Consider the following 25,659-nt stretch of genomic DNA (forward strand, 5'->3'; position numbering starts at 1 on the left):
TCATGATGATGGTACAGCAGCTAATAATTCTTGAGATGCAACGCTAACTCCAACTCCAATCCGGTGCTGTCGAACACACTGTCGTATCTCTTCAAATGCACCCAGAGTTTCTGAATCAAGACCTCCCCCGAACAGCACACAGAAATGTTACATTACATTTCATTCGATTCGAGGCTTATTATAACATGCACATGTAATTTGTATGTGTATATAATATACATAATCTCACCTGGTGAGCCCTATATGCAAATTGCACACCTTGAAGAACCAATGCTTCTTGATTGCATTCCCTATCTGAATTCCGTCCCACTTCAAGCTCGTTTACGTACATCTTTACCAACTTCATTGAACCCTCCTTTATCTTCACCGTTACTTACGGTCATCACGTGCATTTTATTTCACTTATCCACCTTATTATAGAGAAAAACATACCTTGCTCACAATTCTGGAATCAAGCATCCAATTGGTTGGAATTTTCCAATCCTGATAAGTACGTAAAACCGAGCTTCGAAGTTTAATCAACCTTCCAATTCCTCTCTCCGACCTTGTATAATCAGAAGACAGACCAGCTGGTGAACAATATGGAAATACACATCGGATGCACAAAATGCAAAAACCTCGTAATGCTTACTTGTCAAGTAAGAGAGCCATCTTTTTCAGGGCCGCTCCACACGGAATGCTAGTATCGTCCTCGAAGGAATTTATCTCCCTTTCTAATTGTTCAAGGCCACGATACTCAATAGCACCTTCTCTAAGGGCATCAGCTTTCTTCTCTGGCTAATTAAAATGCTTCAACACAGCTCGCTCGTCTGCCTGTCAAACACAACTTATAAACTAATTACAACATTTACAGCACAAATTTAGGACTCTGAGCTTCCATTAAAATGTTAAGAGAAACCTTAATTTATTTTTCCCAATCATACCTTAATCATATGAACCAAGTTCAAAACCTAAGCAAAGAAGATAGTACGAAAGAGGAACAAGAATTTAGTTTTACGCGTATAACTCTTAACGGTCCAAGGTCATTGAATCCTTTTGCAAGCTATGAAGTTATCTCTCAATAGCTCTAAAGTCTAATCTAGTCATAAAAAGGGTCATGGTGTCTAAACTTTTAGCATATGAATAGTTCGGATGGTAATGAAGCTTCGCTTTCAGTAACAAGAGGATATCAAATTCATATATACTAGGCATGCAATGATTTGTCATTAAGGTGTGTGTTGGACTGACCTAAACCTATCTATCATATAATATGTTAACTATGTATCAGAAGATTCCTAGCAGAATGAATAAATGACTTGAGAAGTAAAGATGTTTGTTGAACTAAAAAATCTTCAAAAGACGGAGTTAAGTGATTTTACGATCCTAGACAGAGTTGAGTTTGACTTTCGCAAAACAGAGTTTTAATGTGCGCTATCAGATCACACTGCAAGAATTTGATAAACAACAATGTCTATGCCCAAGTGTCGGAAAAATGTATGCATCAATAATAAATACAAGGATGAACAAATGTTTCATGTTCCAAAAGACTCTAGCTTGAAAGGATTAATAAACTGGTTGCAACTTTAACTTCAAATAATAACAGCAAACCAGCCAACTATATATACATGTGATATCAGTAAGACAGTTACAAAAATCAATCTTATAAAGCTAATATCTATTCTTTTTAGATGAAAAATATCAATTCATCAACTCAAAATCATAGTAAATAATTAACCAGCAAGAACTGTCCAGAAAAAAGATCTTTACAAAGAAGCCATGGATGTCCGAGGGAGAAAGGACATTCAACCACCAAAGATGCCGATTGAGCTGCCATCAGAGGGCAAGGTGGAGCTCAAGCCAACGAAGATTTGCAAGGTGTTGCCGTCAGAGGGCAAGGCGGAACACCAACCTATCAAGCATTCACCCAAGGGAGGGGTGAAGAAGATGAAGTCCAAGGCCAAGAGGATAACCAAGGACGCTATCAACAAGGTGTTGCCGTCAGAGGGCAAGGCGGAGCACCAACCAGCGAAGACTTCACCCAAGGGAGCAGTGGAGCAGAAGAAATCCAAGGCCAAATGGGTGGCCAAGGATGCGTGCAACAAGGGTGAGCAAGGTGCCTTCACCCAACCGAAGATTACTACGGCAGCGAGCACCAATGGGGAAAAGGTTCGGGGTCCGAGAGCCGACGGGAGAAGGTTGGCCAAGCAAGGGAAGACTTGCCAATCAAGGCTTATGGAAGGACAGTTGCCTATGGGAGATAAGCATGACCAGAAGCCAAGGAGGCGGAGGTCGAAGAAGATTATGGCTATGGAGGGCCAAATCTCCAAAGTTGTAGGCCAAGGGGTTGGCCAACGTGTGGACAAGTCGTCGAAGGAACGACATGTTGCGAGGGAGCAACAACCAATGAAGGAAGCTGCTCATACCGATGGGGCAGCGACCAAACCGAAGGGCCGAGCAAGGAGGAGACGTCCAAGCAAGGCCGCGAAGCGACATGGTGGGTAAGGAGGCGTGGCACACCCAAGGAAGGCAACGAGGACGTTGCCAAATGGAGTGGGGGAGGATGTCACAGCCCGCCTAAATTCATCCAAGGGAAGGCCCGAGCCAAATGCCCAAAGGGCTAAGAGAAAGGAACCAGGGGCAAAACGGTCATTTTCCTGTTCATCGGGACGTTGCAGGACATGCCGGTGGACACCAAGGACATCGGGCCAATTGTATGTGCAGGAGTGCACAAGGCAGCCGGACAGCAGGCCCGTGCCTGCCTGGGGAGGATTTGGCCAAAAGATGGTTCCCCCCTATAGTGTGTCTTATACAACTTGTGACACACTGTCGGAGAACATTGCCAAGCCCCACACACCACAAGTTTTCCTAAGGTATGTCTACACGATTCCAAATGCGTCCATATTTGGTATGTGGTTCCTTGGGATCTATATGGATCTATGTGCTCAAGGATGTGCGGGGGAAATATTAAGTATGGCAAAAATTGCCATGGTGGAAAGTTGCGGGCCCGAGCTGAAGCCGTCGGGTCCGTGTGCGTGCCAGCAGGCACAATTAGCCTCTGTTCGTGCGGGGCAAGCAGGCAGCAGGCCTAGGGACGGGCCCAGAAAATTCCAGACGGGCCCGGAGCGTGCCAGAACGGGCCAGAAACTTCCGGAACGTGCCAGATTGGTCCAGGGCGTGCCGAAATATGCCGGAACGTGTCGGAATAGTTCGGAAGGTACAGGAAATATTCCGAAAAGTGCGGGAATGGCCCAAGAAGCTTCTAGGGACAATGTAGAAATGTCCCAACCTTTCTTTATGTTTCTTATTTGTTCTTTATCTAGATTATTCTAGGATTTTTAAGTGTAATTATTCTAGAATCTTCTTAGGGAGGCTATAAATAGGAGTGATGCCTCATTTGTAACATATACAGAGATAGAAGAGTTGACACAAGACATAAAAGTGTGAGCAAGTGTGATTGCTACTTTGTGTTCTATCCTTTGTAAAGCATTCTTTCTTAATAGAAGAGTGTTTTCCTCACTCAGCATTTGTGCAAGATCCTGATTTTCCGCTGCATTACGTTGTCTAGCGTGCAAGCTAGCAAACGAGATTAAGGCTGAACTAGTAACAGGGGTGAAATTACTAGTGTCGCACGGTCGACAGATAGTCAAGAGGCTGTGTCCGTGACACATGGCATTGAATCTGAGGAAGCAACAACCATTGACAACCCTCTCCTTGAGAACCCAAAAGCTTTTCTTTTCCATCCATTTGGGGAATTTCTGGATCATTATCGAACGTAGTTCTTCATTCTGATTTCTTCAACAACGATAAGAAAAGGTATCTTTCAATATCTGCTTCGATCAATTCAATGTTAGGTTTTGTTTTTTTATTTATGCATACAACTATAAATAACTGATATAGACTGTTCTTTTTCACATGGTTTCAGATTATCGGATCACAACATATGCTACTGTTGCTAATCTATCCGTTGTGTAATGTTTCTGGATATGAGGCACTTAGGTCCGTTGGTAGATGGGCCTTTGAAAGCCATTGAACCATTTATGTTTCGGCATGTAATGCATTGGGTTCGAAACATAAGTTAATCTATTGCCTGCTTTGCGTTTCTGGAGACTTTTGAAGGAATGCAAACCAACTCCTGAACGCTTGCTCATGTGAGTTTTCAGTACTTTTTATGCTTTCAGTACCTGAAGTGTTATTGCCAATGATATTCAAGTTCTAATTTATATGTTTCCGATTATACTGACACATGGTGGATTTAATTAAAGAAGCTAATTACTCGATACTGCAACCAGATCCCTCATATTAGAGTAGGTTTTTCGAATTACTCTTAATTGCTTGCTTATATACTAATCAATAATAATTCTTCAAAATTATATTTTATGTTCTCATCGTTTAGATTTAAGAATTAGAAATTTAGATCAAGTGATGCTGTTGTTTATAGCAATTATAGCTTTTAACTTGATAGTGTGTTGTTCCACAGAAACTTATCGGCGAGATTCTTCCGAGATGAAACTCGTTGTCTGCATCTGTAAGACCTCATTTTCATTGTCATATTAAACAAAATACAGTAAGAATGTTTTTAAATTGCTCCTAGTCTACTGCATGCAAAGCATCATTCAAATTTCATCCCTCTTAGTGCGAAAGGGAAATGTTTGTAATCATTGTAGATTTTGATTAACTAAAGGGCTTCAACTTTATGTGTGACATTTTGTTCCATTAATGTAGGAGAAAGCTGTCTATAAGGAGAAGGCCTCAAAGATGGAAGCAGAGCGTGCAGAAGCTGGATATGTATGGTGAATGGAATTAACTAATTTGTGAATTTAAAAATTCCAATTCAATTAATTTTCGATATAACCAATACAATTAAAAAAAACAGCCAATTCAAAAATCCCCAATTTTCGAAAACCCTAATCCTTTTATTGTAATGAAATTAGCTAACCTCTCAACCAATAATGAAGTATCAATGATGAATAGAATTCCTAGCTGTGAATCAAAATTAGGAGTGACAACGACTGCGTGCTGGAAGGAGGGCTTCGACAGAGTTTGGTGGCTGCCCTTGCTGGCTGCTGGAAGGGGGACTAGAGGAGAAAGGCCGATACCGATACAAGGTGCTGTGGTCAAGTCTGGTGTGAGCTGAGGAAAATATAGAATCAGTCGAACCCTGTACAACCTCGAGGATTTTCTACGTATCCCAGCACGCAGTCGTTGTCACTCCCAATTTCGATTCACAGCTGGATATCAAATATAGAATCAATCTCAATCTCATTGTGAGACAAATAGATGGTATCAAATTGGACCTACTGACAAGCCAATATACAATGTTAGAAAATTACCATCACTGCCATTGAAATTGAAATTATACACACACCATTGCAGAGAGAGAGAAGCACCGTCGAGCACCTATGTTTTCTATTACAGGGTTTTTTTGACCTGCCACCAAAAGCGAAAAGAGTGAAACCGTAGAAATCAATTATTTTAAGGATATAGAAAGTTGAAATTGAAATCTTATATCTGTATTTGTTTGTAACGAAAATTTAAAAGACAAAAATAGAGAAAAATAAGACAAAAAAGTAGAGAAGAATAAATACTTATTATCATAATTAGGAAGTGGGGGTGTATCTCATGCTAATTAGAAATAAATCTAATCACAATGGATCCTCCTACACCACCACGATCTGCTACTCTAAATGCACCAGTCTCTCCTCCAACTCGTCCACCACCTCCTCCTCATCCACCTCTACAAGCTACAAACAATGCGTGACGATGCGGTTAAAAGCACCGGACAATTAACCGAGCATCAAATTCAAGAGCTCTTCCAAATTCTCAGTAAAGTAGAATCTGGTGATATGCTACCTTTCATCGCTGCCAAACGAATATCAGAACTTAATGGTTGGAAGAATGATACGTGAGCTCTTATATCTGATTTTATCCACTCCGAAGACCGGGATAGGTGTGTCTTTCTACTCTTTGGTATCTCAGATTTGGAATTGGAGGATGACGAAGACGGTGACAGTGATCTTTCTATTTTTTTACAAGAGCAATTTAAATCCAACTGATCTACAGATAGTGATGCTGAGATCGACAGACGATTGTTAATTATTGAGACGGTCCTCAATTTTTTCAGCATTGAGCGTCTACTACGCAACAGACTCGATTCTTTGTATGTCATAGGAGAAGACTGGAAGAAGTCCTCTGTGTCTAGATGATTGCGGTATGATTTCTTGTGTGGCAAATCTGCTCTGGTACAACTGATTGAGTAGGAAGCCAAGAATCTTCGAGCCTTGGAAATATCAGATTTCGTTAAACCTCATTCGTATCAGTCGGAATAGATGTATAGTAAAACCCCAAATTAGTTAATTTCATTCATTCGCATCATAATTTTTCCAACCATTAAGTTCTGCTATTTGTTTGACAGCAATGAAAGGTAGCATATCACAATATTCTACTTTGCTGAAAATTTGGTAGAGCTCCTGAATTTGATGTTCGGTTAATTGTCCGGTGCTTTTAACCGCATCGTCACGCATTGTCTGTAGCTTGTGATTTGCTATTGGAGGAGGAGGTGGTGGTGGTGGTGATGGTGGAGGTGTTGGAGGAGAGACCGGTGCATTGAGAGGAGTAGATCGTGGTGGTGTAGGAGGATCTAATGTGATTAGATGTATTTCTAATTAGTATGAGATACATCCCACTTTCCAATTCTGATAATAGGTATTTATTCTTCTCGACTTTTGTCTTATTCTTCTCTATTTTTGTTTTTTAAATTTTCGCTACAAACAAATACAAATATAAGATTTCAACTTTCTATATCCTTAAAATAATTGATTTCTCCGGTTTCACTCTTTTCCTCTTTGCTGGCAGGTCAAAAAACCCCTAAAAATTCAAACATAGAAAATTCAAAAGGAAACTAATAGGTAGAAAACTGAAAACTGAAACTAATAGCAGCGCCGCCGTCCATGGCTGGTGGAAAACTAAACATCTAAAATTGAAAGGAGACGAATAGGTAGCCAGTGTCATCGCTGAGTGAGTGGAATACTTCGTTTATTTACTATATATCTATTCTGGCTGATATGAAGGAGGTTTAACGAAATCCGATATTTCCAAGGCTTGGAGATTCTTGGCTTCCTTCTCAATCAGTTGTACCAGAGCAGATTTCCCAAACAAGAAATCATACAGCACTCCTCTAGCCACAGAGGACTTCTTCTAGTCTTCTCCTATGACATACAAGGAATCGAGTCTGTTGCGTAGTAGACGCTCAATGCTTAAAAAATTGAGGACCGTCTCAACAATTAACAATTGCATGTCGATCTCAGCATCACTATCTGTAGATCGGTTGGATTTAAATTGCTCTTGTAAAAAAATAGAAAGGTCACCGTCACCGTCTTCGTCATCCTCCAATTCGAAATCTCAGATATCAGAGAGTAGAAAGACACACCTATCCAGATCTTCGGAGTGGATAAAATCAGATATAGGAGCTCTCGCATCATTCTTCCAACCATTAAGTTCTGCTATTCGTTTGGCATCGATGAAAGGTAGTATATCACCAGATTCCACTTTGCTGAGAATTTGGAAGAGCTCCTGAATTTGATGCTCGGTTAATTTTCCGGTGCTTTTAACCGCATCGTCATGCATTGTCTGTAGCTTGTGACTTGCTATTGTAGTAGGAGGAGGAGGAGGTGGAGGAGGTGGTGGTGGTGGTGGTGGAGGAGTTGGAGGTGTTTGAGGAGAGACCAGTGCATTTAGAGGAGCAGATCGTGGTGGTGTAGGAGGATCCATTGTGATTAGATTTATTTCTAATTAGTATGAGATACACCCCACTTTCTAATTCTGATAATAGGTATTTATTCTTCTCTACTTTTGTGTTATTCTTCTCTATTTTTATCTTTTAAATTTCCGCTACAAACAAATACAAATATAAGATTTCATTTTCAACTTTCTATATCCTTAAAATAATTGATTTCTCTGGTTTCACTCTTTTCCTCTTTGGTGGCAGGTCAAAAAACCCCGTAATAGAAAACATAGGTGCTCGACGGTGCTTCTCTCTCTTTGCAATGGTGTGTGTATAATTTCAATTTTCAATGGCAGTGATGGTAATTTTCTAACATTGTATATTGGCTTGTCAGTAGGTCCAATTTGATACCAATCTATTTGTCTCACAATGAGATTGAGATTGATCCTCTAGCTTCTCTTCTAAAGCTGCAGTTCATTAGTCTTTTGGATAATAACATATCCAACTGTGAGTCGAAATTGGGAGTGACAATGACTGCGTGCTGGGATAAGTAGAAAATCCTCCAAGTTGTACAGGGTTCGACTGATTCCGTATTTTCCTCATCTCACACCAGACTTGACCACACCACCTCGTATCGGTATCGGCCTTCCTCCTCCAGTCCCCCTTCCAACAGTCAGCAGCCAGCAAGGGCAGCCACCAAACTCTGCCGAAGCTCTCCTCCCAGCACGCAGTCGTTGTCACTCCCAATTTTGATTCACAGCTGGGAAATCTGTTCATCATTGATACTTCATTTTTGGTTGAGAGGTTAGTTAATTTCATTACAATAAAATGATTAGGGTTTTCGCAAATTGAGAATTTTTGAATTGGCTGTTTTTTTTAATTGGATTGGTTGTATCGAAAATTAATTGAATTGGAATTTTTAAATTCACAAATTAGTTAATTTCATTCATATCGAAATTGCTGCAACCTTCATTTTTAAATTCACAAATTAGTTAGTTTCACTTTTTATTTAATTTATAATTCTCATTTGCTATATCTGGTATCCAGCTTCTGACTTCTGAGAAATTTCAAACTTTTGTTGAGGAATCTCAGAAGTCCTTCCTAGGTCCCTAAGGCCTAAAAACATCAAAACCACATATTTCAGCTTGTGCCTCTCTCCTTCCCCCTCTAATCTGTTTTCTCGATCCTCTCTCTATTCTCCAAATGCTAAAAGACTAAAACCATGTGAAACCCTAAATTGTAATCTCTCAAAACCAGATAAGATGGAACTTTGATGGGCCGAAAGTTTTTTCATCGATGGCTGATAATTTGTTTTGTTGGGTCTTCAACTTAGTTTTCTGTTCTTCTCCTTTGTCCTACAAATCTTATTTTTGCCTTTTGTTTTTTGTAAGAAAAAATGCATGCACGTTGTAAATGTAGGAAATTAGATGATTTATTTATTAGATTTTTATGCTAATTCGGTTAACTTGGTGCGGTTCAGGTTTATACCAAAGCACAGACCTACGAGCAAAACTGCACTTTAAGCACTGCACATTCTCATGTGATTTCCAAACACATTTGTTATAAGAAATCTGTCATGGAAGGACGCGGAAAGGCTGTGATCGCTGGCAAAAAGCGCAAATCTCTCACTGTTTCTTCTTAGACACATTCTATTATTATGCTTTAATTTGATTTCATGTCGTTCTTTTTTCTTTTTCTTTTATTGTATTTTGTTCTGCTTCGTGATTATGTGCTTCTACATCTACTTCATTTGTTCCTGGCATTTGGATTCTGATTCTGTCCAGTGCTTCGTTTTCTCCAACTATTTTTGTATTGAAATTATTTTGTTATTTGGAAATAATGCTCGGTTTTCTCTTTTTAAAATTACCATAAATCTGCTTCGAGGATCAGGATTTTACTTTCTAACTTCACTGACACTGTGATTTTGGATTTCCTTGATATACTCTGCTCCCCTTCTGCTTTTTGCATTTGATTTTTTAGTTATGTTTTTCGTATAAAATGATGATTCGGTTTTTCAAAAGTTTATATTATGGATCAAGTCAGTCAAGTGTAAACGTTATTAGCGATTTTCCAGATTAAGGATATCTTTCTCTTCATTAGTTAACATTGCCTTTACATCTTATTTAGCTTCTTTTGCATTTTTTAGAAACCCGAAGAAGTGCAAACATATTATTTTGTTGAATCAAAATCCTTTTAAGATTGTTCCATGCTTGGCATTTTTCAAAAACTCACTAAAACTGTCAAAGAAAAAGGCAAGCAAGAAGAAACGTGATGCTTTCACTGTCAAAATATTGCATAGATGAATCTGAGGATGTGAAGCTTTTGTTTAGGAGAAGAAGTAAATATTGCACAGATAAACCTGGTGACTTGTGCATATTATGTCTAGTTTTTTTGCTCTTTACAGAATGCAAGCGTCTGATGGTTTTTTGGGTTTAAAGTTTAATGTCTGTTGTCTGCATGAATTTATTTATTTATTTTTAATATTGCAGGAATTGTTACTGTTTATAATTACAGAAGAAGAATTGTTTTATATTCTTTTTATTTCTTAGTGGTTTCAAGCACAAGTGAATGAATTGGCACTTCTCTCAGTTCATAGTACTAAATTGTGTTGGTGACAAGTCTTATACAGTGCCACAAAGTTATACAGAAGTCTAGCAGATTTGAATGTGAATCTGCTGCCACAGAAGTTTAGATGTTTTTACCAGAAGCAAGTCGGGAGATTACCGATGCTTAAATTGTTTACGGCTTGGGTTAAAGTTTAGGGGAAGTAAGATAAATAGCTTAGTTGATAGAGGTATTTTATTTAAGGATAAGTACAAAAAAAAATGCATGTGGTTTTACTGATTTGCAAACGTGAACTTATGGTTTTTTTTACAAACAGATGTATGTGTTAAACGCCGTTAAAAAACGGATTTTTTGCTTACACCGTTACTTTGGGATGATGTGGCACTTTGACTATGTTTTTGACCAGGGGCAAAATGGTATTAAAAATAAAATCTGCATTACATTCCGATTAACATCTGCGCATACATATACAAAGACAAATGCATTTTCACATGCACAGATTTATATACACCTTGAGGATCCAGTTAATGGAGTCCTAGCGAGCGGTGGCGTTGACGAACCGGTCATGGCAGCGGTGGAAATAATCAGACAGAGGCAAGAAGAAAAGTTCAGAATCGATAGTCGATTCAGTGTATTATCATCGAACGACGAAGATTGAGACCCGTGATCGGAGATCCGAGATTCAGAAATGAATTGAACGATCTCTCCGACTTCTTCTTCGCAGTACAAGGTTGTAGCAGCGGAGGCGGAATCATCGGGCGACGACTGAGAATGACTAGAGTGAGACGATGACATAGTTGAAATGAGAGTAATAGTCGGAGTTCAAGGGCACGGGCGACCTCGGGGATATTGATTCGGCATCGATGTCGTATCTTTTTGAATCGGTTGATAAAATTTTCAACTAGTTGCCCATGCCGCTGCGTCATTAGGGACAGCTCCACAACACAAACCTCGGGCTCCGTTCGATAGAATTGGTTATGGAAAAGCCTTTCCATTTGTTCCCATCCATGAATGGACCCTGATGGCAAAGTGGTATACCAAGAGAACACTAGTCCTGTTAGTGATCCTGGGAATAAGCGTAAGCGCAACATGTCGAAGTTCATGTCCATGGTCAAACCACTGCATTGAAAGGTGAAGCGTGCCACATGCTCTATGGTGGATTGCCCTTCTTCTCCTGAAAACAAAGTGAAATCAGGGACTCTAAAATTATGAGGTAAAGGATATAGTTGATCATATACTGTCGTGGGTACGCCTTTTGGAACTCGGGTCAGTACACGTCCCTCACGGCTGGCCCATAAATTTCTTGGACGATGTTTTTTATGCGTTGGGCCTCTCCTAAGTTGTTGGTGGGCTCCACACGCGTGTGCATAGTCCGTTATGGGTGAAAGCTGGTTCCTCTCTCATTGCCCCCCATATTACGAGTATAGCTCTCCTCGTAGTATTCGACATAGTTACTAGGCCCGATATGAGACCTAAAATGTTGTTGAGGTGGTGGGACCTGAATGGGTTCTGGGCTGATCTTATCACCGCGCTCATTGAACCTGAGGTTCCCTTTCCATTGTCTGTCGGTCCTTGGGATGTTGACTTTTGTGAGAAAAGCTCGGAATATTTTTCTGGGATTTTGCCGATTTCTCCTGTTAGATCGACAATTCTTTCCTCGAGGGCTGAGACTTTGATGGAATTGGCTACCGCGTCATTGTTAGCTTTAAGCATGGCTTCGTTGCTAGCTTTGATCGAATTGCACATAGCCTCATGACTATTCTTCATGGTTTGTAGGAACCCATTTAGGAATTGGTTCATCTGTTTCTCCATGCTTGCAAGGATCACAGCCATATCGGGTAGGGGTGATGCTTGAGGTGATTGTTGGTTCACACCTTCGAAACTGCTCACCGTCTTGGCTACGAAGCCTTCGGGTACTCCGGATTCATTGTTATGCTCTCGGTTCTGATTTTGACTCTCTTCAGAGTCCGATTGAGTTGGATCTTTTTCGGTGTTCTTCTTAGGAGGCATCCTCCGCGAGTATTGATAGGTGAAAATGATGAAATTAAGTTAGTAATCGAGTTTGAACAAGAAAAAAAACAAGAATAAATGAATACTTATTAATGGAATAAAAAGCAAAGCATGAACAACAAGTTAACTGAATGTGAAGAATATATACGTTGTATGAAAAAAACGGGTCTTGAAATTTTTGGCTAAGCTAAGAGAAAAATAAAAGATAAAAGGTCCCACTGAGCGTGCCAAAAATTGTTAGCGATATTTTCGGAATATGCTAATTTCAACCTTGTCACGTGTGGTTAGGGTGCGGGCGTGCCAGAGAAATTATTTCTCAATTATGAAAGACGGTTAAGTTTGTGAAATTGTGCGCCAAAAACATGAATTCTAATTGAAGCGATTGGCGAGAGACGCAAGGATTGAAAAAGTCCCTCTTGGGTCTCTAGCGCCGTTATAAAAACTTTGCTAGATTAATTATTTTTATTTAAGCTAAGCGTATAAATTGAAGACGGATAAAATAAAGAAATTAAAAGTGCGAAGTTGACACGAGATTTGGTGAAAAAATTGGTATTTTATTGGTTTGATCAAGGTTTGAATACATATGTTAAAAAAATATGAAATTGAAAATGGATTACAATTGAAAATTTTCTATACTGAACATGTAACGCCCGAAAAAAAAGGGTCAATATTATATTCATATATTTAAATCTTTGAAATTTAGAATTTTAAATTAATTAATTAAAGTTAATTATTCTAATAACACAAATATTAATATTATATAATTATATTTGAAAATGATATTCTTATATATTAAATAATTGTATATACCTTTATGTAGAATTTTAGTTCAACTAGTGCTTAACAAAATATATATATATATATATATATATATATATATATATATATATAAAATGAGGTTTTATTTTTTGTGGGGGAGAGAGAGAGCCGCAAACCATACAATCCTGACAAGAAAAGATATGTTCTCTCAAGATATGAAACCAACGAGAAAATAGGTTGATCAAGATTGATTTTGAATTAATTTCGTATTCACGTATAAGGTAAGTGGTTAATTACATACATAGTTATGTTTATTTGTATGTTCTTTGTATTTGATCGTTAAATGGATAGTTGGTGTGGTTCGTTGATTGATGTGTTAAGTTTGTGAATATGTAATGATTGATGACGTCTATGCCTTTTTATTATCGGTGATAATATTGATGATAGCTGAAACCATGTGACTGTTGTGACTTGCTTAATGAATATGGTTATTGTCATACATATTAGTGGGATATTAAATATTATGAAATAATTGAGAAAAATGAATATTGGATGTGTTTGGTAAAGAAAGAAATCGAGAATAATTAATATCTTGTCTTGATGAAATTATATTCAATAGTTCATTCGCGTACGTAATGATGGTAAATATGATTGAGTTGATATATGATTTGCTAGGCACTTATCCATGAGGCTAGTGTCGGAGTATCTCAGGATGCAGGAGATACACTGTGCTGTTTTTTTTTGCTACGCACCGGAGTGGTGCGGGGATACCTGGCAGGGAATGATATCCTGTGTTGTTGATATATAGTATGATGAGATTGAGATTGAGATTGAGATTGTGATAATTTAAGTCGACCGGTGAACCATTGAGTATACTTTTATTTGGTAAGTGGGGCCCTTAAAATAGATATTAATATATAAATAGTAAAAGTCGTGTTTTGATGCTTGGTAACCTAATCATTATTAAATGCTTGTAAACTGAACTATATGCGTGTGTAGTTATGTTATATATAATTAGCTATTTTACTGAGCTCCCAAGCTCACCCCCTCTCCACCAGTTTTCGTTTCAGGTTAAAGGTACTAATTGAATAGCGGTTCAACTGTCAGGATGGTCAGTATGTTAAACTATACGTTGCGGTCTATAGTTAAAATATAGACTTATTGTTAAGTTTCGAGATGTAAAACTTGGTCGATTTTACATCGGTCAATTACTAAATCGGTGTGTTTATAACAACTGATTGTTTAATGACATTTTAACTATCTATCATAGTTAAGTATTAATTAAATAAAACAGAATTTGATACGGGTGTTACAAAACATATAGACAATCAATTGAATTGGAAAAAACAAATCAATACAAGGAATTGAAATGCAATTAAAATAAAATTGAAATTCAACGACAAACTCGGAGCCACAATAGCTATCTCGGCTAGACGTTGAACTTTGATGACGGCTTGAAATCCTTTAATGCACCACGTTTGGTTGGGCCTGTATGGAATATGATCTTGGCAATATCAAAACGTGTGGTAGGCAAATGGGGCAGATTTAACCTTTGACTTCGGTGGGATTGATTGAGTGCTTAAGAACCCGCAATTGGACGAGTAAATAGGCTAAATTTAACTTTGGAAGGTCAGAAACAAACTTCTATAAGGGATCAAAGGCTAAAACGGACTCTAAATGGACGAAATTGAGTTTTGAAAACAACTGGACGAATCTGGGAAATTCTAGGAACAGACTAGCTAAAAGAATTTGGACTGTAAAGATTGGCTTGTAACTCTAGTTTCTGAGCATAGAATTGGGAAAATAAATATACTAGCTTGAAATTCAAGACGTCAGGAACAACTTTGTTGAAGGGATTGAAAGCAAAAAATGACGTTAAATGGACGAAATCAGGCTTTGAAAATACTTGGACGAATCTGAAAAAATTAACTTGCAAAATAATTATAACTAAGGAATTGAGTAAACTAAAGGCGTATGAATGCTAAATTGAATTGAAAAACTTGAAAAGAGGCTTGAATTAAAGCTAAAGCACACTAAAAGAGCTAGAAAAAGAGATAGAAAAAGGAAAGAAGAACTACGAACTTGAAGAACAAAGAACAAAAACTAGGAATTAAGCATTGGAGCTTTGAGAGGGGGTTTGTGTATTGAATAAGTGTGATTTTTATGAGAGTGAAAGGTTCTATTTATAGTTTTTTAGAATGGAAATTAGTGTCATTTTTCACCCCACTTTCCTTATATTTCTCTCAGCATTTCACCACAAAATGACACCTCATCAACCAACCAAACTTCCATCAACCAATTCCTAACTTCCCTCAACCTCTTCCAACTTCCACCAACTAACATGCCACATCATTTAGCTAAGTCAAGGTTAGGGAGAGATTTAAGGGTGGTCATAGGTGTGAGGAAGGGTTAATTTTCGTGGGTCAGCTTTTGGGTGCGGTTCGGTGTGCGTCGGGGAAACCGGAAACGGGCTTCGGGCGAGGACTAGCCTCAGCTCGCCGAGCTGACTTCTAGCTCGCCGAGCTGGAGGTTAGTGTATATATATATATATATATATATATATATATATATATCCATTTTATTTCGTTTCGTATAATTTAAAAACTTACATTGAAATTAACTATATAGTCTATTTACAATTTACATTAATAAATAAATAAAATTTATTTGTTGGGCCAACAAATATCCCCTTTTATTAATTGACTAGAACTGAAAATTTGTACACGAAATGGAAACTATACATTAAAATTAAACACAAGTTTTCTATACATATAAAAATAAAATTAATTTTGTTTTGGGCCAACAAATAGTAATAGTTTTTAGTGCAAGTTTGACACTGCTTTCTCATATATCTTAAGATTAGTTTTTCCAATTTTTATAAAGCAATATTCGGCAATTCTAGAACTACTTTCCTCAAAAATCGAGAAAGTTGAGAAACCTGCTTCAAATAAAACCCGCAATTTGTAGTTTTTGGATGAAAATAACTCTCACTTTATATATTGTGATATATATAAAATATATTCTTATTCTATTTCTTGACTTTTAGAACTTTTATCATATAATTATCAGACAAAGATAAAAACAACTCAAATCAACTTAAGTCTGATGTCCGGATCATATAAAATTTCAAAATAGCAATGCATTTAAATATCAAATAACACTATTAGTTTACTTTATTAAACACATTCCTTACATATTCAAATAAGAAATGGCTTTCAAATTTTTAAAATGGGTTAAGGTGCAAAAATACCCCTAACGTTTTGGGTCAGGAGCAATTTTACCCCTAACGTCTAAAATGGTGCAATTTTACCCCTAACGTTTGTAGTCAAGAGCAATTTTACCCGTAACGTTGATGAATTGGGTCAATTTCAGAAATAATTCGTCAAACTGTCTTTTCGGTCATGAATCTTATCACCTATACTTCACGTGTGCATCGTTTTATTAGTAAAAAATCATAAACATATGGTGGGAAGTGAAAAAAAATAAAAAAAAATATACTGTCTTTTGTACGAATTAGACAAAAAAAATTCAAAAAATTCACCGAATTTATAAATATTAATCTCCAATTCTATTATTAAATTACAAAAAAACATGAAATCTTTTTTTTAGAACCAATTGATATACAATTGATGCAAAATAATGAACAAAAATATATGTGTTTTATAATAGTGTCTTAAATTGACCCAAATTACCAACGTTGGGGTAAAATTGCTCTTGGCTATAAACGTTAGGGGCAAAATTGCACCATTTTAAACGTTAGGGGTAAAATTGCTCCTGACTTAAAACGTTAGGGGTATTTTTGCACCTTAACCCTTTTAAAATTGATCTAGTTATTATTAAAGCTACCCTTTCAAGTTATTAATTAATCGCACCTTATATGATATGAACTTCCTTCAAAAGTTGTACTTATCATTTTCATCTGTACTCAAGACACTCTTTATGAATTCTTCTATCTCTATCTTTTCTTTCTCTCCAATTTACAAATAACAATGATCTCAAATAGTAAATACTAAGTTGAAAAGTGTCTTACATATATTATTTTATACTAGTTAAATTGAAAATTTATAATTTCCTTATTTTTAATAAAAATCTAAAGCTAATTAAATTTTTTTACCAAAAAAAAAAAGTAATTAACTTTCTCTACTATTTCTACAAATTAAAGTCGGTAGGCCCTTATTCCATTAATTGTAAATAGTTTTAATTGGCATTGATATTTTGATGTTTTAGGAAAGAAATTTTATAATAGTAAAAAAAAAATATTTAAGTCTTTAATTAATTTAATTTTTATTAATTAAATCTCTCATCTTTTAAATGGAGACAAAAAGCTACTGATCGTTTAACACAAACAAAACTATTATTGTATATCACTATTATTGTATATCACTATTTCAACACGCCACTTTTTGTGAGAGGGACATGGAATGGGACACCGAAATGGGGACAGCAGATTTTCTCCCGTTAGATATAGTTACCTTTGGTTAAAATGTAGTTAAAGGGACACGTGTCAAAAATTGAATGGGAGACAGGGAAGGGACAGGGAATTCGGGACAGAAGATTTTTTTCCCTCTTTTAGGCACCTCTATTGGAGATGCTCTTATTTACCTGCTCACTTTTAAAAAAAGAGTTTTAGGTGTTTGGTTAGACACATTTAGTTTGATTTTTGTAGCTGAAAAATAGTTTTTTTTATAAAAGCAGAGAATTCCTATTTTTTAGAAAAACAGCATTTTCAAACAGCAAACCGTAACCGCAAATAACAAAAAAAAAAAAAAAAAAACAGCAAACAACATATAACCTAAATAGGCCCTTAAACTCTTCTCAGCCCAAGATAGTCCATCTCAGCCCATTTCTTCATCTCAGTCACATAACTAGCTAGGGGTAGGCAAAAGGTCTTTTTACATCAGATATAAAATTACAACAAAATTATATTATGAAAATTAATTCTAAATATAGAAGTCACAGGTTATGCTTACTTTGTTTTTAATAAAGTAAGTCTTACTTTATGTGTTTTCACCATTGGATTAATTTTCTAATTCATCATCCAATGGTGAAAACATACTAAGTAATGGTACTTTGTCAAAAACAAAGTAACCATAGAAGGCACCTTCGTTTAATACTACTACAACAACAACAACAGCAACAATAAAGCTTTAGTCCCGAAATGATTCGGGATCGGCTAACATGAATCATCATATAAAACTGTGAAATCAAGTCGTGTCAGCAACACAAATTCTCTCCCTCCACTCTGTCCTATCCACTACCATATTTTTCTCAATCCCTAATAAATTTATATCACTCTTGATCACCCTTCAACTCATATCGTTTAATACTCTAATTTAAAAATTATAAACCACAATTCATAAATTTTAAATTCTAAAAAATATATTCTAAATGTATAATTTATAAACTTTATTTCTTAAAATATATTAACATTAATAATTTACTTAATTTGATATTATCAAAATTATTACTTAACATTAGGGCTGGGCACAGTTCGGTCCAAGTCGGGGATTCATGAATCTCCAGTATTGGATTGAAATTCGGAGATTAATAAAAGAAAATCTCCAGGATTGGATTGAAAGAATAAATCTCCAGAATTGAATTGCCCCAAAATTTCGGTCCAGTCCAGTTCAGGGATTCGGAGATTCGATTCCGGTCCAATCCAATATAATTTTTCGGTGATTCGGATAAATATCTAATAGTTTAAGTCCTAAAAAATAAATTAAAAATTTAATTTACAAAATTTTATTATCTTACATAGCTTGAAATAAATGATATTTTTTTAGGAAGTAAACAACATTCATTAAAAGTTACAATAGACAACAAGGCTTAAAAAAAACCCACAAAATCAAAGTATTAAAAGTTACGGTAGACAACAAGGCTAAAAAAACACACAAAATCAAAGTTACAAAATAACAAATCCATAAAAGCAAACAATCTTTAATTCAAAAAAGACAACACTTCAGTAGCAAAATCTCTCTAATCATCATCCCAATTTATAATTGAATCTTCTTAACACAACAAATTCCTTGATTTCCAAAGCAAAAGCAGTAAAAGTCAAACATCAACCTAAACATATAAAATTTACCATATTAGTGAATCAACAAATGTTAAATTAATTAGCTTTTACTTTAATAAAATTAATCAACACACTAACAAAAAGTAAAAGGAAAAAAAAATATGCTTACCAAAGTGCATTTGATTCGGTTAAAAAAACCTTAGATATCCAATTGAAATATGGATAAAAGAGATGATGCAATTTCAAGATCAGAACTAATTTCTACAAATTAAATAACATTTATATAGTTAGTATTCATAAAGATTTAATTAAAATAAAACTATGAAATATAATTGGTAAGTAAATATTACATTCTTTAATAGCATCAAGATCTTCAACTTCTTCTTCATGCTTGAAAGCTTGAGTTGAAGTTTTCAACCAATCTTGACAACAAATCAAGCTGTAGCAGGAGTTAAAGAACTCCTAAATTGATCCAAAGTTCTACCACTTGTGCTAAACGTAGATTCAGAAGCCACAGTTGAGCATTTTAGGTAAATATTTTTTATTTCATTTTATAAACGGGAATTAATCGGGATAATTTTTATGACTATATAATAATGTTATACCTTATTAATAAATTATAAATTTATGTTATTGTAATTAGTTTACCAAACCTTACAAAATATATAACTATATATTATATAATATTTCTCTTTATATAAAGTTAATGTATGAAATATAAATTTATTATTGCTAAACTTTCGGTTATTTCAGTTCGGTCCAATCCAATCCAATTCAATCCGGTTATCGGTCCGGTCCTGGATAAATTTTGGTCCAGTTCGGTCCAGTTCTTTGACAAAAAGTCAACGCTCCAATCCAGTTCGGTTCTCCAAAAAAAGTCAACGGTCCGGTCCAATTCCGGAGTTTTTTCCTCGGATATTCGGTCCGGTCCAGTATCTCCAGGATCCGCGCCCAGCCCTACTTAACATAGTGGTTGATAATTTTTAAAAAATGAATTTCTATAAATTTCCCTGGGAAAAAGAACATGGTCAACCCAATCAGAAATCTGAAAACCAATTTGAAAAAACCAGTTAATCGAATCAATTTTTAGTTTCGATTTATTTAATTAATCTCTTTTGGTTTTGGTTTCCATTAATAATCGAACCGTTTTATTATTATTATAGGTAAAGGCTATGCTTATTTTGTTTTTAACAAAGTAAGCCTTACTTTATGTGTTTTCATTATTGGATTAATTTTCTAATTCATCATCCAATGGTGAAAACACACCAAGTAATGGTACTTTGTCAAAAACAAAGTAATCATAGAATGCACCATTATTATAATATTTAATTTTTTAGTTATATAAATTATATTTGATGAGTTATTTTTTTTATTTTGTCCCGGTTCGAGACTTGTTAGATACTCTTAAGTGGATCTTTTATCAATTAACGCTTTTTGTGTACGTTAAGATTCAAATTTAAAATCTAGTTTAAATAATTTAAGACCCTTAACTATTCGACCGAAACAAATTTGTTGAAGAGTTAGATTTTTAATTTGAGTATTTGTACTGGTTGTTATTTAAATTCTTTTGGAGTCTAAATTTTTCGAGCACATCAGAATAATAATTTTTTTATAATCAATAGCTGATATGTACCACAATGTTCGGTCACTCTTTAGATTTGAATATTTGCATGTGCAAAAATGAATGTCATACCTAGGGTTGTTAATGAGCTAGAATAGTTTCTATTTGAATTTGGTTCGGTCAAACCTCGATCTGGATAGTTTTTCGGTTTGAAACATTAACACATCGAGTTTGAGTTTTCTTATGTTCGGTTCGATCAAACCTCGATCCGAATAGGTTTGGATCGGTTTGAAACATTAACGCATCGAGTCTGAGTTTTCTTACACTCGGTTCGAAAGCTCGCTTAACTATTATATATATATATATATATATTTAAATAATCTTTAATTCAAAATAAAATAATTAATGACCGTTGACAAAAACACTTAGATGTCCCGTTTGGTACGCTGTAATGCAATGTAATGTAATCAATGGTGTAATGTAATAGAATGTAATAGTGATTTCATTACCATATTTGGTTGGTAAATTTTTAAAAAATTAGTGAAATGTAATTACCATTACAATAGTTAGGTTTGCTTCGCTAAATGTAGTTAGAAACTTCCACTATTCTCAAATTTTCATATGCACGGGAACATCATCCATATATGATGGTTAAGAACTTGTTAGTTTTTGTTTGCGTTTTCACGTTTTTTCTGCCTTTTGCATTTTTCGTGTTTTTCACGTTTTATTCCATTTCTTCATTTTCACACTTTCCCCATCTTTCGTGTTTTTTCTCATTTTTTCGTGTTTCATGTTTTTTCTCGCTTTTCACATTTTTTCTGTTTTTCGTGTTTTTCCGTTTTCACATTTTCTCCGTTCTTCACATTTTTCACATTTTTCTCATTTTATGTTTTACCTTTTAATAAAAATGGTAAATAATAAAAATATATATTAGGGTTAATCGTAATGGGAATTCATGTCTAGTTTTTATATAATCCCCACTACATAAATTTATAAAGAAAAATTGAATGATGCAATTGTGATTCCATTACAACACAAATAATATGGCTAATCCAAACATAGTAATGGACATTCCATTACAACGTTCATTACGGCATACCAAACATGACCTTAACACATATTTTAAGCATTTGGCTAATCTGAAAATTAGAAAATCAAAGTTAAAAATACAAACCTTGAAAACTAATAACCTTGTTCCTCACCAAGTTTCTTCTCTCTACTATGTCATTCACACTAGTAGCATTAACAACTATTGTCTATGTGTAACCACGCAGGAAACAAGATCATATGTGATCTATGAGTTTGTCTTCCCCAATCACAAGAAATAAGTACTATTCTTGAAGCTTGGATTTCTTTTTTCTTTAATCTCATGTGGAGTATTATACGGATATTACTTTTTTTTTGTCTGCCATGTTCCTTATTCCATGTAGGTAAAGCTCGGCCAAAGTTTGACTCGAGACATTAACAAGTCAATACCGAGCCTACCTAGGTTCGATAATAGTTCGGCTCGTTAACATCCCCTAGTCATACCAAAGTGTGAACTTAAGACACCACAATTGTAATTTACTCAGTATTCTAATATCACATTTTTCGAATAGAAATTCCAAATAAATATTATTTCATATCTTCTATTTAAAAATAATAATCTCCATTAAGAATCGATTCTAAAAATAAAATAGAAGAAGCATATTTTCCTCTCATTTTTCTCTCCATTAACTGAACTAATTTACATGTGATGTATCTAATATGTTTTAATATACAGGATATGAGACTTTGAGGAAGGCTGATGAGATATAAGGACCTTTACATAATTTTCCAAGGATTACTCAAATCACTTACAAAACTCTAAAATTTATTGTTAGAGGTAGTTAACTGACAAGTCGTCCTTGAATTCCATGAGATCATGCATAATTCAACCACATTACTACATGCCAAGTTCCATCGCGGACCTTCCTCTCAATTGTTGAACCTATTTTCTTCGGATTAGTAAAGAAATAAAAATCATTATGGCCACCATAAGAAGGATTCAGACCAAACCTTTGAAACTACAATGACATTACTAGAAAATTTTAGGATACTCCAAGATTAATACACCCGACTAATTAATTAATGCCACATGTATACATTTTTCTTTTCACACCAATAATCTCTCAACTTAGTGGTATGCAAAACGCTTTTCATTGATCGAGTGTATTGTTCATGAAGTACCGTATAATTTCTCTGAAATTATTACATCATGATTAATTATTATAAGCAGGAACTTCATATATGCGTCTTGTTTCACTAACAACTAATTATCATATACAACAACAACAAAGCCTTAGTCCCGAAATGATTCGGGGTCGGCTAACATGAACCATATATTTTGGTTCATGTCATAAGATGTGGCTAAGTTTTACGCTGGCCGCCACAAACCTACCGCAACCCTCCTCCTTTGTCCGGGCTTGGGACCGGCTGTAAATGTCACAAACCTAACAACTAATTATCATATAGAGAAATGAAAAAAGTCTTGGCAAAAAGTGGGATCATGATGATGGTACAGCAGAAAATAATTCTCGAGTTGCAACACTAACTCCAACTCCAATATGGTGCTGCAGAACACGCTGTTGTATCTCTTCAAATACACACAGAGTTTCTGAATCAAGACCTCCCGCAAACTGCACACCGAAACATTATATTACATTGTATTCCTAAGCAAAGAAGATAGTACGAAAGAGGAACAAGAATTTAGTTTTACGCGTATAACTCTTAACGGTCCAAGGTCAGTGAATCCTTTTGCAAGCTATGAAGTTTTCTCTCAATAGCTCTAAAGTCTAATCTAGTTATAAAAGGGTCACGGTCTAAACTTTTAGCACATGAATAGTTCGAATGATAATGAAGCTTCGCTTTTAGTAACAAGAGGATATCAAATTCATATAGACTAGGCATGCAATGATTTATCATTAAGGTGTGCGTTGGGAAAAAAATTGTATCACGGTCAAAGTTTAGTGAAATTGTGAAAGTGGAAGCATTTTGCCACAAGAGTAAAGCTCAGAAGAGTCCCAGCAGACTAAATCAGTTACTTGAAAGTAAAGATGTTTGTTGAACTAAAAAATGTTCAAAAGACGGAGTTAAGTGATTTTACGATCCTAGACAGAGTTGAATTTGGCTTTCCCAAAACAGAGTTTTAATGTGTGCTATCAGATCAACAGTAAAATATGAGTGATCGAGATCACGCTGCAAGAATTTGATAAACAACAATGTCTCTATCCAAGCGTCGAAAAAATGTATACATCAAGATGTTGCTGCCATCCAATGCACCAATAAGATATTTAAACATGTAAAACTATTGAAGGTAAGCTAATATAAATTCAATAACACTGGGAAATGAAAATTAAGGTCCAGAGAGGGAAGAATAGAGGATTTGAGAGTTCATTTCTATAATCGCATACTGCTTGCAACTCGGCTAGCTCTGCCTTTTAAATTCAATAACATTGGGAAATGAAGTATGCCTTGGGGAGAAAGCTAATTTGAGCATATAATTAAATAATGTCACTGCTAGTGCACAGGTATGAGTTATTTCCAAGAAGATATTTGAACATATAAAGCTATTGAAGGTAAAGCTAATATAGCAACAATCTATAGACTTGGCCATCGCAAGTGTAAACTCGGAAAACTGAATCGAATAAGGTCAAGCAATAGCACAAAAATGACTTGTATTCATACCCTAATTTGATTAATTTCTTTCGTGCAATGACTGATGAACAATAGTATCTACAATCACTGATGAACAAAAGTATTTTATAGTAACAACAACTCAGCCAGCAAGGCAGGCAGCAACCCATGTTGCACAGAAACTCTTTTTCCGCATTTCATAACCGTTTCGATTTCAGTTTCTTTTCCGTTTCAGTTAGAGTTTCCTAGCTATAATTTTTAGAAATAACGTTTCCGATTCAGTTTCAATTTCAGTGCAACATAGGCAGCAACAGATAACCAACTAATAGAAAAACTTGGAAAGGATTTGAAAGTTACCAGTGTTGAGAGTTCATCATCAAGCCAATCTACAAATTTCAAGACATCTTCAACTCGGCTACCACCATTTTGATAAGTCCGTTGATGAAATCACTTTTTTGTTTCAACATCAGCTTTTATCTGCAAAATTGAAAATCAACTGATGCATAAATAAGCTATCAGATGGTAAAAAACTTGAAAAATCTCATGGACCATGGTACTTAGAGCTAAAAGATGTGCTGAACAATTTTGAATCTCTCCAACTATGCTATTGTGAGCACTCGTCACTGTTGATTTATAATGATTCCCTGGACCCTGAACATCTCTTTTATCCTATAGTAAAAGAGAATTCAACAATTGCAAGGAGTTTTTGGAGCAGAGACTGCTCTGCCTACAGGCCTTATCTGTCTCTGTGCGAGCGGCTTTAGGAAGTAGATGCATTGGCGATGGCGGTTGCGGAGGCGAACGTTGATGACATGGCGTTTTAACCCTCAGGTCATCCAATTCGATTGTGGTGTTGTTAAATTTCAGGCTCATTCGACTGCTTGAATCTAAATAACAATCAAAACCTAATAATCTAACAACTTTTTTCCTTTTCTAAAATGAAATAACATTGAAAATTGAGAAGCAATGGATGACATTGAAAATAAGCTATCATATGGTAAAAACTTGAAATATCTCATGGACCATTGTAAAAACTTGAAATAAGCTATCATATGGTAAAAACTTGAAATATCTCATGGACCATTGTGCTTTCAGCTAATAGATATGCTGAACGATTTTGAATCTCTCCAACCACTGTTGATTTATAATGATTTCCTGGACCCTGAACATCTCTTTTATCCTCTAGTAAAAGATAATTCAACAATTGCAGGAGTTTTTAGCGCAGAGACTGCTCTGGCTACAGGCCTCATCTGTCTCTGTGCGAGCTGCTTTTGGGAGTAGACGCATTGGCGATGGCGGATGCAGAGGCGGAGGTTGATGACATCGCGTTTTAACCCTCAGATCATCCAATTCCATTGTGGTGTTGTTAAATTTCAGGCTCATTCGACTGCTTGA

General features: G+C 35.6%; 1 long non-coding RNA gene and 1 pseudogene across 1 annotated transcript; one reads left to right on the plus strand and one right to left on the minus strand.

Annotated features, from left to right (window-relative positions):
* LOC136217543 (protein CHUP1, chloroplastic-like) lies at nt 1-25,620 on the minus strand (annotated as a pseudogene).
* On the plus strand, nt 7,674-9,554 carry LOC136220184 (uncharacterized). Its single transcript, XR_010684414.1, has 3 exons — nt 7,674-7,807; nt 7,964-8,060; nt 9,180-9,554. It is a non-coding gene; the product is annotated as an uncharacterized lncRNA (long non-coding RNA).
* Nucleotides 25,621-25,659: the final 39 nt, after the last annotated feature.

This window comes from Euphorbia lathyris, chromosome 2 (genome assembly GCF_963576675.1).
Source record: "Euphorbia lathyris chromosome 2, ddEupLath1.1, whole genome shotgun sequence".
NCBI classification, from domain to species: Eukaryota; Viridiplantae; Streptophyta; class Magnoliopsida; order Malpighiales; family Euphorbiaceae; genus Euphorbia; species Euphorbia lathyris.